The following is a 14,323-nucleotide window of genomic DNA, read 5'->3' on the forward strand; positions in this document are numbered from 1 at the left end:
GGATAGGGATGCCATCACATTGAGACATTGTCATTATATCCGACTTCACCATAAGTAACATGCAGATACTTATCAATCAAGTCATCTAGTCAAGAACTTCCACTAAAATAAAAATCCTTGTAATATGCTTTTCAATAATAACTAAAGTAATTAAAAGAAGAGGATGCTGTTGACAACTGTGTGGGTTATCACATATCTCCCTTCATACTCAATACCTCAGGGCCCTAGAACATACAACAGTACAGCCCAGGAACAGGCCCTTCAGCCCACAATGTCTGTGCCAAACACAGTGGCAAATTAATCTAAATCTCTTCTGCCAGCACATGATTTATATCCCTCCATTCCCTGCTTATTCATGTGTCTATTCAGGAGCCTCTTTATGGCCACTGTCGTATCTGTTTTCACCACTCCACCCAGCAGCCCGTTCCAGGCACCCACCACTCTGTGTAAAAGAACTTGCCCCACACATCTCCTTTAAACTTACCCCTTCTCACCTTAAATGCATGTCCTCTTGTATTTGAAATTTCTACCCTTGGAAAAAGATTCTGTCTACCCTATCTATGCCTCTCATAATTTTATAAACAGCTACCAGGTCCCCCCTCAGCCTCCAGTGCTCCAGAGAAAACAATCCAAGTTTGTCCAACCTCTCCTTGGAGCTCATACTCTCTAATCCAGGTAGCATTCTGGTGAACCTCTTCTGTACCCTCTCCAAATCCCCCACATCCTTTCTGTAATGGAGTACTGTGTGCAATTCTGGTCACCGCAAGTGCGGCCTTCTTAGGAGAAATTAGTCACAAACATCCTTTAAATGTGTCTGTCCTTTCCTGATCTTTCTTGATCATTCAAAGTGGTTGCCCACAACATCCGCCACCACATCTCACCTCCATCATCCCGTTTGATCAGATGTCCCTTGCTAACTTCCATTCATAGATGCCCAAATGCAGTTGAGTTGCATCACCAGTTATGGCTTCTCTTCTGCCCCCTGAAGAATTATCTCTGAACACCCAAGGATTTAACCTTGCCCATCCACCTCTCCCTCATCTCAACATATTGCCCCAATATAAAAGGCATGAACATCAATTTCTCCAACTTCCAGTAACCACACCCCTCTGACCCCCCTTTGTTTTCCCTTATCCCACCGCCCCCTCCCTCTCCCCCTCAATCTGCCCATCACCTACTCGTTCCTCCGTCCTCACCTCCGGCTCTTTACTCCGTGGTCCACTGTCCTCTCCTATCAGATTCCATCTTCTTCAGCCCTTTGTCACTTCCACCCATCACCTCCCAGCTTCTGGCATCAATCCCACTCTCCCCCTCCCCCACCTCCCTATCACCCCCCCCTCACCTGGATTCACCTGTCACCCCCCAGCTCTCGCTCCACCCCTTCCCCCCTCTTCCTCTCCAGTCCTGATGAAGGGTCTCGACCCGAAACATCGACTGTCCATCTCCCTCCGCAGATGCTGCCTGACCCGCTGAGTTCCTCCAGCGTTTTGTGTGTTGCTCCAGATTTCCAGCATCTGTTGTCTCTCTTATGTTGCCCTACATGATTCCTTTGGGAACAGCACTGACAGGGATGGCATCAGATTTCAAAGGTGTATTGATAATAACGTTTGCCTTTCAATGTTTTCTGATCCAACTCCAGGCATCGTTAGACCTGTCGGTTGGGAACATATACCCATGAATTATGACCCTGTACATCTAGACCAGAAAGCATTTGCTATCTATCCTGTATAATAAAAAACAGAAAACACAGACACTGGAAATCTGAAATAAAAACAGAAAATGCTGGAAACCCTCAGCAGGCCGGGCAGTGTTTGTTGAAGTTGAAACGGTTAAAGTTTCAGGCCTGGGGTCCTTTATCAGAACTGGGAAAGAGAAGTTGTGTCAGTTTTGGGGAGCAGAGGAGGGGGAGAGAAGTTGTGTCAGTTTTGGGGAGCAGAGGAGGGGGAGAGAAGTTGTGTTAGTTTTGGGGAGCAGAGGAGGGGGAGAGAAGTTGTGTCAGTTTTGGGGAGCAGAGGAGGGGGAGAGAAGTTGTGTCAGTTTTGGGGAGCAGAGGAGGGGGAGAGAAGTTGTGTTAGTTTTGGGGAGCAGAGGAGGGGGAGAGAAGTTGTGTTAGTTTTGGGGAGCAGAGGAGGGGGAGAGAAGTTGTGTCAGTTTTGGGGAGCAGAGGAGGGGGAGAGAAGTTGTGTCAGTTTTGGGGAGCAGAGGAGGGGGAGAGAAGTTGTGTCAGTTTTGGGGAGCAGAGGAGGGGGAGAGAAGTTGTGTTAGTTTTGGGGAGCAGAGGAGGGGGAGAGAAGTTGTGTTAGTTTTGGGGAGCAGAGGAGGGGGAGAGAAGTTGTGTCAGTTTTGGGGAGCAGAGGAGGGGGAGAGAAGTTGTGTTAGTTTTGGGGAGCAGGGGAGGGGGAGAGAAGTTGTGTCAGTTTTGGGGAGCAGAGGAGGGGGAGACAAGGGATGGGTAGAACAAAGGGAACATCTCTGATCATGTGCCCCTTCCCTCATCTTCTCTGGCTCTCGGCCTCAGCCCCAGATCTTAAATATCCCAATGACCTTGGCCCCACAACCTTCCAGTAGGGAATTCCAAGGATTCACCGCGTTCTGCAAGAAGAAGTTCCTATGCACCTTGGTTTTAAATGACACCCCCTAATCTTGTCCTATTCAAGATTGCCCCACTAGTGGAAACATACCAACGTGTACTGTGTCATGCCTCCTTGGGATCTTAGGCATGGCAGTGTAGCGTTTAGCGTAATGCTATTACAGCGCCAGCGACCCGGGTTCAATTCCTGCCACTGTCTTTAAGGAGTCTGTATGTTCTCCCCATGACTGCATGGGTTTCCTCCGGATGCTCCGGTTTCCTCCCACATTCCAAACACACGTGGATTAGGAAGTTGTGGGCATCCTATGTTGACGCCGGAAGCGTGGCGACACTTGCGGGCTGCCCCCAGAACACTCTATACAAAAGGTGCATTTCACTGTGTGTTTCGATGTACATGTGACTAGTAAAGATCTTATCTGATCTTATCTTATATGTTTCACTAAGATCACCCCTCCTTCTTCCAAACTTTAAAGAATATAATTCTAATTTCTTTAGCTGCTCTCCCATCCCAGCAATTAGCCTGGTGAATCTGTTTTGGATCATTTGCAATACCAGCGTATCGTTTCTTAAATAAGATTCAGATTCCTCTTTTCAAAGTGCATGACCTCACACTGCCCCACATTAAAGTCCATTTGCCAAGCTTTTGCTCAACTTACTTATATCCCACTGCAGAATCCAAATATCCTCATCACAACATGCCCCCACACCCATCTGTTTTCATACCTTCAGCAAACTTAGATACCGTGCTCTCTCCCTCCTCCTCTGGGTGATGGATAGAAACTGTAAATAACTGAGGGCCAAGAACTGATCCTTGGAGCACACCGATAGTTGCGTCATTCCAGCCTGAAAAAGACTCACTTATTCCAATTCTTTGTCAACTATATGAAAACCCACCTCCAATCCATTCTCACACATTTCCCCTAATACCATAAGCTCTTACCTTGTGCACCAGCCTTTTATGTCATCTTATCAAATGTCTTCTGAAAATCCAAATACACATCTACAGAATCCCCTCTATCAATTCTGCTGGTTACATCCTCAAAAGAACTCTAGCAAGTTTGCCAAACATGATTTACCTCTGATAAAACCATGTTGACTATCTTTGATTACATTAAACTTCTGAACTATTAGCTGTTTCTTCCTTGATTATAGTCTCTAGCATTTTTTTTTCTGTTCACAGTATATGAACACCACTAGAAAGGCTTGCATTTAATGCACCTGTGCCTTTTGAGGTTTAGAGGCAACCACAATAGTGTGTCTAGGTTCGCATACAGCCCATACCAGGTAAGGGTGGCTGATCTGCTGATGGTCCAGGTTTATTGAAATACTTCAATTTGCCCTGGATTTCTCCCTAACCCACTGACTCCTGGTGTATAGATGCCTTTAAAATAGCTTGTTACCTAGCTTATAAATGCTATCAACATGACTCTTCTCAACTAGTGTCAAATGGGAACTCAACATAAAGATTTTCTGCAGTTGTTTTGACAAGCAAATTGTTAAATATGATTGTTTACACAAGTAAATTATTCTCTTGTACATTTTATAATTCTGTAATGTCACTAGTAAAATTAGAAGACTTATTTCTCGTAATAAACAGCTCTGTGGAGAAAACTAGATTGAAGATGAGAACAATTTTTAAAATATACTTAGTGCAACTTAATTAGTTCAGTTTTAAATTGAAAGATATTGCAGACCGTTCAAACTAGATCAATTATCATACATCTTTGGTAGTTCTTCAAGAGTAACTTTTCCAGTCATAATTTCCCTGTGTCGTCTGACGTGAAATTTTTTACTGGTTTAAATATGCATTTTTATCCAATTAGGCTCAAGTATGCAGGTATGGCACTAAAGTGTGAGACCAAAGTGTAACCCATTAACCGTGAACACGTAATAGAAAGGTAAATTTTAACAAAGCTCGCCCTGTGAGAAACAGTTGGGATCATACTGGCCAATTGTCTTACAATCTGCCTGATTTTGACTTTCCATTGGCATCAGCAGGAGCTAAAGATAAAACAATCTGGGCTAGAAATTAATCTCTGATTGGTGGTTCCAAACCCCTACGTGTTTGGAAGAAATCAGTGATGCAGACAGATCTATATTATGAGTTGGGGACGACTGAATCAGGTTGAATCAAGCCAATCACCTTCCAGAACATTCACCAAATAAAGAAAATATTTCAAAGAATGTGAAAGGAGGCCAAAAAACAAAAGAAAGAGTGAAAAATGGGTTTGGGGACCCAACAGAAGACTAAAATACTTATAAAAAGATACTAAAGATGCAGGGAGATTTTAAAGAAGGGAATCCCAGAATATAGGCCACAACAGTTGATGGCAAAGTGACCACAGAACCATAGAGATAGAACCATAGAACACTACAGCACAGAAAACAGGCCATTTGGCCCTTCTAGTCTGTGCTGAAACTTTATTCCACTAGTCCCATTGACCTGCACCCAGTCCATAACCCTCCAGACCTCTCCCGTCCATATATCCATCCAATTTATTCTTAAAACTTATGAGTGAGCCCACATTTACCATGTCAGATGGCAGCTCGTTCCACACTCTTACTTATCTCTCCTCATCTGACAATGAATAATAATTTGAATTCAGTTTTAAGACATTGAGTGAAGGTTGAAACAATGGCATATTTTTTGCTAGTCACATAAATTAGCAAAAAAAATTGTATAAATTTCTTTGAGTTAATAATCATCTTTTACCCAAACTACTATCAGTCTATCACCCAAGTTCATGTATTATTATGTCTATAATCTGTTCCAGTGCAGTCTCCAGACTCTAACTTCTGATACTTCAAGTCCACAAAGACCATCTTCCAAACATTATCATGACTGACTATGTATATCATGTTCTTTCCACAAACCATGATCACATTATAAGTTCAATAACCAATCCTATTATACAATTGCAAAAATACGGGTGTTTCATTTGGTGTTAACCAATTCTTATTCATGGCTTTTTTTTTGCCAAAATTAGCATCATTTTCTCAAATTTTTGTCCACGTCACAGATTTTGCTCTCGTGCACGCCAATCTGCATTTCTTTAATCATACATTTATCTTTTATGCTGGAATCATTTGTCTGTTTCTTCCACAAATTTTATCACAACTTTTCTTCTAAATCACTTCTCATTCCGAGTCAAATGCCCACTTCTGTTTCCACCCTGTTGCTTTCCATTATTTCACAACTGCCTCTTACATCCTCTACATTTGGCAGCCATTTCATGTGTAACAGTCTCTTACGTTCTTCCTGTTTATATTCTCCTAAACCAAGAGTTATAACATGTTGCAGAAACTGTTATTTAGCTAATTGTATTTTTTTATATATAAGTGTTCCTCTGATATAAAGAATTGGAGAAAATCTGACTTTGTCCTCAAAAATAACTTTAAGTGCTATTTAGATGGAAGGCCAAGCCAATGTCATTTCATTGGTGAAATTAGACCAGAATTTGTGGTCAGTGGTGAACTGTCCACACATACTATTGATCTCTTGTATCTTCTCCCTTCGGTTTTAGTGAAGAATTCCTCAAAACTGCCTCACCACTCTAAGTTACACACGATCTGCAGTGGCCCAGTTGCCAGCCATCCAAAGGCTTGCTTACACCGTGACACTCACCAGTGCCCAGAGCAGCAGGCAATGTTTGCCTCACTGTGCGAACCAGTCGTTCAATCAAAGTAATCTTTTAATGCTCCTGGTTCACTGCAACCTTCTCGGGATTGATGCATTTCACACAGCATGAAGGTAATTTAAATGTGGCTTCTTTTACTTCTTAAATAGTAGTTCCAGTCAGTACAATTTTGATGGAAGGTCACTGAGTGGAAAAATTAACTCTTCCTCTCACCGCAGGGGCGGCCTGACCTGCTGAGTGTCTCTAGAATTTTCATTTTTGAATTCCTGCATCTATATCATTTGCTTTTGCATTCTAGAAAACAATTAGTTCAGCTGAACGTAGCATGTTCCCAAGATAGATGTTTAGTGGATCAATAGTCTATCTTGGTCCAATCACATAGACTCCATGACCAAGAAAGCCCACTGGCGCCTCTAGTTCCTCAGGAGGCTAAAAATATTCAACATGTCCCTTTTGACTCTCACCAATCTTTATCGATGCACCATAGAAATCATCCTATCCGGATGGATCATGGTTTGGTATGGCAACTGCTCTGCCTGGGACCACAAGAAACTGCAGAGAATTGTGGACACAACTCAGTATATCACTGAAACCAGCCTCCCCTCCATGGACTCTGTCTACACTTCTCCCTGTCTCGGTAAAGCAGCCAACATAATCAAAGACCCCTCCCACTCCAGACAGTCTCTCTTCTCCCCCCTCCCATCGGGCTGAAAGCACGTACCACCAGGCTCGAGGACAGCTTCTATCCCGCTGTTATAAGACTATTGAACAGTCCCCTAGTATGATAAGATGGACTCTTAACCTCACAATCTACCTCGTTATGGCCTTGCATCTTATTGTCTGCCTGCACTGCACTTTCTCTGCAGCTGTTACACTTTATTCTGCATTCTGTTATTGTTTTACCTTGTACTACCTCAATGCACTGTGTAATGAATTGATCTGTAAGGACGGTTTGCAAGATAAGTTTTACACTGTACCTTGGTACAGGTGACAATAATAAACCAATACCATAATGTGTTTGTCTCTCACAATCCTGCAGTCAACAATAGTCATCAGGTGCCAAGTGTGTCTCTCCTTTCCAAATGTACAGTTCCAGGTGTTCAAAGACCAGTCTCCGAATGCTCAAGAGATGCAGTGTGGCTGCTCAATCTAGCTCTGTGTTCAAACAGCAATAAAAGCCTGATGCTGACTACGATAATTGGATTAGCTGGTTAACTTTCTACTCCCACCATTTTTTTAAACTTCAAAATATATTGTTTCATAAAAATCTAAATACAGAATCAGAATCAGGTTTATTGTCACTGACATATGATGTGAAATTTGTTGTTTTGCGGCAGCAGTACAGTGCAAGACATAAAATCACTGTAAGTTAGAAAAATAAATAAATAGTGCAGAAGAGGAATAATGAGGTAGTGTTCATGGGTTCATGGGCAGTTCAGAAATCTGATGGTGGAGGGGAAGAAGCTGTTCCTGAATCATTGAGTGTGGGTCTTCAGGTCCCTGTACCTCTTCCCTGATGGTAGTAACGAGAAGAGGGCATGTCCCGGATGGTGAGGGTCCTTAGTGATGGATGTCGCCTTTTTGAGGCACCACCTCTTGAAGATTTCCTCTATGGCAGGGAGGGTTGTGCCCATGATGGAGCTGGCTGAGTCTACAACCCTCTGCAGCCTCTTTCGATCCTGTACATTGGAGCCTCCATACCAGGCAGTGATGCAACCAGTCAGAATGCTCCCCACTGTACATCTGTAGAAATTTGCAAGAGTCTTTGGTGATGTACCAAATCTCTTCAAACTCCCAATGAAGTAGATTGCACCAATGTGTCGGCCCAAGGTAGATCCTCTGAGATGTTGACGCCCAGGAACTCGAAGCTGCTCACCCTTTCCACCGCTGACCCCTCAATGAGGAGTGGTGTGTGTTCTCCTGACTTCCCCTTCCTGAAGTCCACATTCAAATCAAATTCAGAATCTTGGTAGTGTGACTTCACCCCAGGTTGCTATCCTAGCCTCTGAATAATATGTCCAGTAACAAACAGTGTTCTATGGTACCCTGTAAAATCAATTGCTCTACCAAGGTTTATTATGTCTCCTCACACAACCACTGCAGCTACCACCAGGAAAAGATTTGATTAAAATTATTCAGGGTTTCATTTGCTGTTCCCTAATTTCAATTAGTTGCATGATGTTATATTGATAGCTGCACCTATTGGGACAGTACCCTGGGATCTTCCAGGGAATTAGTTACAATGCTGTGAATTTCATAATAATTAAGACCTTATCAAAATGTACATTGGATGAAATGTGATTGGTTACATTGGGTATATGTGATACTAATGAGACATGTACATTAACATGCAAGACTTTTAATATGCTATGGATATTTAGTGCAAGTAAATTAAACAGGTGCAGAGAGTTGCTGAGAGAGTAACCACAGTACTAAGTCTTTTTTTTGGAAGCTCCTTGTTCTAAACATGAGTTTGTGCCAAGTTAGGCGATGTGACCCTGGGCTGGGATGTCATTGTAATTCATTCTTGGCTGGAAAAAGAGAAAAAGGAAACGAAACCTGCCAGGCGACCTGTTCTGAATGGTTGTCGAATAATTCCTTCAGCAACAAAGATTTTTAGTAAGGACACAATCGGGCATTATCGTGGCGTTAATTGTCTTTGAATTACATAAACTGTAAAGACAGCGTGTTGGGGATTGTTGTTGTTGGTAGATTATCCCGTCTTGCAGAGAAGGGAGTTCCCCGGTACCAAGTCTCCTCTGTCCAATGGAAGAGGCATCTGGCCAAGGAAGAGACTGGCCAAGATTGTCCCAGATGCAGTCCCAGCACTGAATTCAGTGAGTTGGTTTCAACGAGAGCAGTGGCAGGGATGGTGCATTCAGGAAAGGGTGTCTGCTGTTGCGTACCGTTCGTTAGTCTGTGCTGCCAGAGTACTTGTACTGATAGGTCCCGTCCCTGCGCAAAAACGCAAGGAGTGTCAAACTGACTGCCGCTGTCGAGATTCACTCACCACCCACGAAGCTACCCCAGAATGTCCAGTGCCCATGGCTCTACGCGGGGAGGGGATCAGCAGGGAGGGGAACCCTACCCAACTCGGAACCTGAAATAGAAACATAAAGTGCTGGAAACACTCAGCAGGTCAGGCAGCGTCTGTGGAGAGCGAAACGGGGTTACCGCTTCAGGTCTACCCGCTGAGGGCCGCCAGCATGTTGTTATTTCAGCTTTCCAGCGTGTCCACTTATTTTGATCTCCATGTCCAGAAACCGGGAGCCAGTCACCAAGTCATGGAGTCCAGGCATTCAATAATTGGGGAACCATGTAGAAAATCTGCCTAATCTTGCATTGTAAGGGATAATAGTACCGAGGAACATATATATTAAAAAAACCAAACTTGTTTCTTCCTACATTGAGGGAGGCCGTTTCAGGATTCACTCGAGATGAAATCTGCGTTTGCTGCTAATCACTGATCTTGTGTTGTGCTTCCAATCCCTCCTGTGCACCGCCTGGCAAATGTTACACACACTACTATTTGCGACTGCATCAATTAAACAGTGGACCATGAAGGGATGGCTTGAAATATTAATTCCCCCACGCCTCACCCCCTCCACTCCGTTCCCTGTTGAAGTCACCAGCACCGCTCCGTGTCGCCTGCGGTCGAGGCGTCGACAGATGGAAGCAGACGGGAACCCCGGTGGTTTCCACCCGCGACACCGAATCACCCAGACGGAGTTCAACCTTGTTCCTCAGATGCTGACTCCACGCTAGACCTGACAGCTGCGAAACCCGTCCCGGTTTGTGCCACCGGCCGAGTGTTCGGTGGGGTCTGTTTAACATAGTGTTGGGCAGACAGTTATTGCAAATGTCCAGCACTATGTCCACAAGTCAGAATGAGAGAACATCTCCCCTCTCTCTCCCCTTAGTCTGGCGCTGTGCAGGTAAACAAAGACACCGGGGGAGGGAGTGACAAATCACAGATATACATTTGAACGAGAAAGGACTGAGCTGAGCAGTGAAACGCAGTATCTCCTACCAGAAATGAAAGATCGTCAACCACAAAACCACCCCGAGAGCCGCCGCGGATGGCTGGACATTGCAGGGGTTAGCAACACCAGCGCCGGTGCTCGGGAGCGGATCAATAGCTAATACAACGGCCGATCGATGGGACTAACCCGTGAAGTAACCATAGTCTCTCCGCTCATTCCAGCAATTCCACCGCAGAGGTGTATTAGCCGTCTAAGATTTAAAAAAAAGTCACGCCATCTATTTAAATTTGCGTTAGAGAGTTGTTGGAATTTGTCACCAGGCAGACATAAGCTTCTTCACCCGAGGTGGTCGTTAAAAGAAACACTATTTTACACCATTTACAATTCTTTCCACTAAATTATGCGAATGGCATAGCGTATTTCAAATACATGCAACACCAACAATGTGATTTTTATATTAAATTGCAGCAATATTCATGTTAATCTCCTTTCTAGCGTTGCAGTTTTGCCTCGGCCGGGCACCTATGTAAACCCGAGCGCAGGTAAAAGCGGGGCTTGGTTTTGTTCTCTCCAACTGCACACTTGGACCATGGACTCACGACACAGCACAATGCAAGCAGCAGACTTCAAGCTCACCCTAGGCCATCAGCAGTGGCCGGTGGAGAGAGGCTGTGCCTCAGTAACCAGTAGCGACTGTGGCTCATCACCTCTCCCGAAGCGCATTCGGTCCAAGCGCAACAGGCAGCTCTCTCTGCTTACCGCAGGAAGAGGACGAGGTCGCAGGCAGCTGTCCAGCTCTGTCGGGCTCTGGACTCGATTCAGTTTTCCTCCCGTCGCACCGATTGCGGCTGGACTGCGGGGCAGGGATCCCCACTCGCCACGGTGGTCGCGGATTTCAGCCCTGACCCCCTCCACGGGCGCACCTCGCATTTGCATCTCCCGGAGCCTGCGGTCTGGAGCGAGGGGTTTGGTTCGCCACTGAACTGCGAGCCAACAGCATTGGTGTGGAGCTCTTAAAGTGGCTCCATCAGGTCGTCCCTCCGTCTCAGGAAGAAGGAAGTCTCACCCGAAGTGAAATGTGCCAGACTGCATTAACCACCTTTAAAGTAGTCACAACACATTACAGGCTTTTCAGACTAATTGTCAAACCAAGAGCGTTAGTCAATAACGTTGTATTGGTTTATTATTGTCACTTGTACCGAGGTAGAGAGAAAAACTTGTCTTGCAAACCGATCCTACTGATCAATTCATTACACAGTGCATTGAGGTAGTACAGGGTAAAAACAATAACAGAATACAGAGTAAAGTGTCACAGCTACAGAGGAGGTGCAAGGTCATAACAAGGTAGATTGTGAGGTCAGTGTCCATCTCATCGTATAAGGGAACCATTCAATAGTCTTATCACAGTTGGTAGAAGCTGTCCTTGAGCCTGGTGGTACGTGCCCTCAGGCTCCTGTATCTTCTACCTGGTGTCAATACGTTAGCCAATAAGCTGAACTGAATCTGGGGGAAGAGGAGCACAATGGTAGTCAACAGTCGCCTGCACACACTACCCAAAACAAAGGTGCTTACAATTAGCACCACCGTCACCTCATGACATTGAGGGGATATCATTCACAGACAATAACACCTGGTGCACTTGTCCTCAAGACCTCTGCACCAGCCAGCGGAGCACAGTGGGGTTCAGGAAATGGCTCAACATGTCCTTGTGGGATCTTCTGTGCTCTCGGCCTCCTTCCAACTCATCATCCCCATTAATCCGCTCCAGGGAAAGGGTTTGAGAATGAAAGCCTCTTTGACAGGTTGTTTCCTTTATAACTGGAGAGTCCAGAGCTCCCGCCAGGGTCCTGGGATAAAGACTCAGCCAGGTGGGGGCTGAATTGATGGGAGATCTATTTGCAGAGAGGGCTGTAAATGTTTGGCCTGCTCAACTTCAGAGGCTGTGATGCTCAGCTGTGTTGTGAATAAAAGGCTGGATCAAGACCTTGTGGAACCATAGAACCATACAGCACAAAACAGGCCCTTCGGCCCACCATGTCATGCCATCCATCAGACCACCCTCACACTACCTAACCCCTTCCTCCCGCATATCCCTCTATCTCACGTTCCTCCATATGCCTATCCAACAAGCTCTTGAACCTGTTCAATGTATCTGCCTCCACCACCACCCCAGGCAGTGCATTCCATGCACCAACCACTCTTTGGGTGAAAAACCTCCCTCTGACATCTCCCCTGAACCTCCCACCCATAACCTTAAAGCCATGCCCTCTTGTCTTGAGCATTGGTGCCCTGGGAAGGAGGCGCTGACTGTCTACTCTATCTATTCCTCTCAATATTTTATATACCTCTATCATGTCTCCTCTCATCCTCCTCCTTTCCAGTGAATAAAGCCCTAGCACCTTAAGCCTCTCCTCATATTCAATACTCTCCAATCCAGGCAGCATCCTGGTAAATCTCCTCTGCACCCTCTCCAATGCCTCCACATCCTTCTTATAATGAGGCGACCAGAACTGAACACAGTACTCTAAGTGTGGCCTAACTAGAGTTTTGTAAAGCTGCATCATAACCTCATGGCTCTTAAACTCAATCCTGTGACTTATGAAAGCCAATATCCCATTGGCCTTCTTAACTGCTCTTTCCACCTGTGAGGCAACTTTCAATGAACTGTGAATATGAACCCCCAGATCCCTCTGCTCCTCCACACTGCCAAGTACCTTGCCATTTACTCTGCCCTGGAGTTTGTCCTTCCAAAATGTACCACCTCACACTTCTCCGGATTGAACTCCATCTGCCACTTGTCAGCCCAGCTCTGCATCCTATCAATATCCCTCTGTAAGCTCCAACAGCCCTCCACACTATCCACAACACCGCCTATCTTAGTGTCGTCCGCAAACTTACTAACCCAACCCTCCACCCCCTCATCTAAGTCATCTATAAATATCACAAAAAGTAGAGGTCCCAGAACCGATCCCTGCGGGACACCACTAGTCACTGCCTTCCAATCCGAGGGCACTCCTTCCACCACAACCCTCTGCTTTCTGCATGCAAGCCAATTCCTAATCCACACAGCCAAGCTTCCTTGGATCCCTTGGCCTTTGACCTTCTGAAGAAGCCAACCATGAGGAACCTTATCAAATGCCTTACTAAAATCCATGTAAACCACATCCACCACACTGCCCTCATCAATCTTCCTGGTCACCTCCTCAAAGAACTCTATCAGGCTTGTGAGGCAAGATCTTCCCTTCACAAAGCCATGCTGGCTGTCCCTAATCAGTCTATGATTCTCAAGGTGTTCATAAATCCTATCCCTTAGAATCCTTTCTGACAGCTTACCCACCACAGATGTGAGACTCACCGGTCTATAATTCCCTGGCCTATCCCTATTACGTTTTTTGAACAAGGGGACCACATTCGCAACCCTCCAATCCTCCGGCACCACCCCCGTAGACAACGAGGACTCAAAGATCCTTACCAGCGGTTCAGCAATCTCCTCCCTAGCCTCTCGAAGCAGCCTGGGGAAAATCCCGTCAGGCCCCGGAGATTTATCTGTCTTAATATTATTTAACAACTTCAACACATCCTCTCGCTTGATATCAACAACCTCGAGAACATTACCCCTACCAGCACTCCCTTCCACGTCATCAAGACCCCTCTCCCTGGTGAATACTGAAGAGAAGTACTCATTGAGAACTTCTCCCACTTCCGCCGCCTCCAGGCAAATTCTCCCACCTTTGTCCTTAATCAGACCTACCTTCACCCTAGCCATCCTCCTACCCTTCACGTACTTGAAAAAGGCCTTGGGATTTTCCTTAACCCTACTAGCCAACGCCTTTTCATGTCCCCTTCTAGCTCTCCTCAGCCCTTTCTTAAGTTCCTTCCTCGCTACCCTATATTCCTCACGGGCCCTGTCTGAACCTTGCTGCTTATACCTCACGTATGCTACCTTCTTCTCCCTAACAAGTCGTTCCACCTCTCTCGTCACCCACGGTTCCTTCACCCTGCCATTCCTTCTCTGCCTCACCGGGACATATTTATCCCTAACATCCTGCATAAGATCCCTGAATATCGACCACATCCCCATGGTACATTTTCCTTCAAAAAGGACATCCCAA

The 14,323-nt window shown here is 45.4% G+C and overlaps 1 protein-coding gene across 2 annotated transcripts in view; it reads right to left on the reverse strand.

Moving 5' to 3' along the window:
* Positions 1-11,192, reverse strand: part of LOC127570774 (leucine-rich repeat-containing protein 3B-like) — a 40,550-nt gene extending 29,358 nt beyond the window's left edge. Inside the window, exon 1 of one of the 2 annotated variants that reach the window (XM_052016594.1) lies at positions 10,971-11,192. The gene's annotated coding sequence lies outside the window, so the exon portion shown is untranslated. Of the gene's footprint in view, positions 1-10,847; positions 10,949-10,970 lie in introns of those variants that run through there. The other variant, XM_052016595.1, reaches the window with a different exon arrangement.
* Between the last annotated feature and the right edge of the window lie 3,131 nt (positions 11,193-14,323).

This window comes from Pristis pectinata, chromosome 5 (assembly GCF_009764475.1).
Source record: "Pristis pectinata isolate sPriPec2 chromosome 5, sPriPec2.1.pri, whole genome shotgun sequence".
NCBI classification, from domain to species: Eukaryota; Metazoa; Chordata; class Chondrichthyes; order Rhinopristiformes; family Pristidae; genus Pristis; species Pristis pectinata.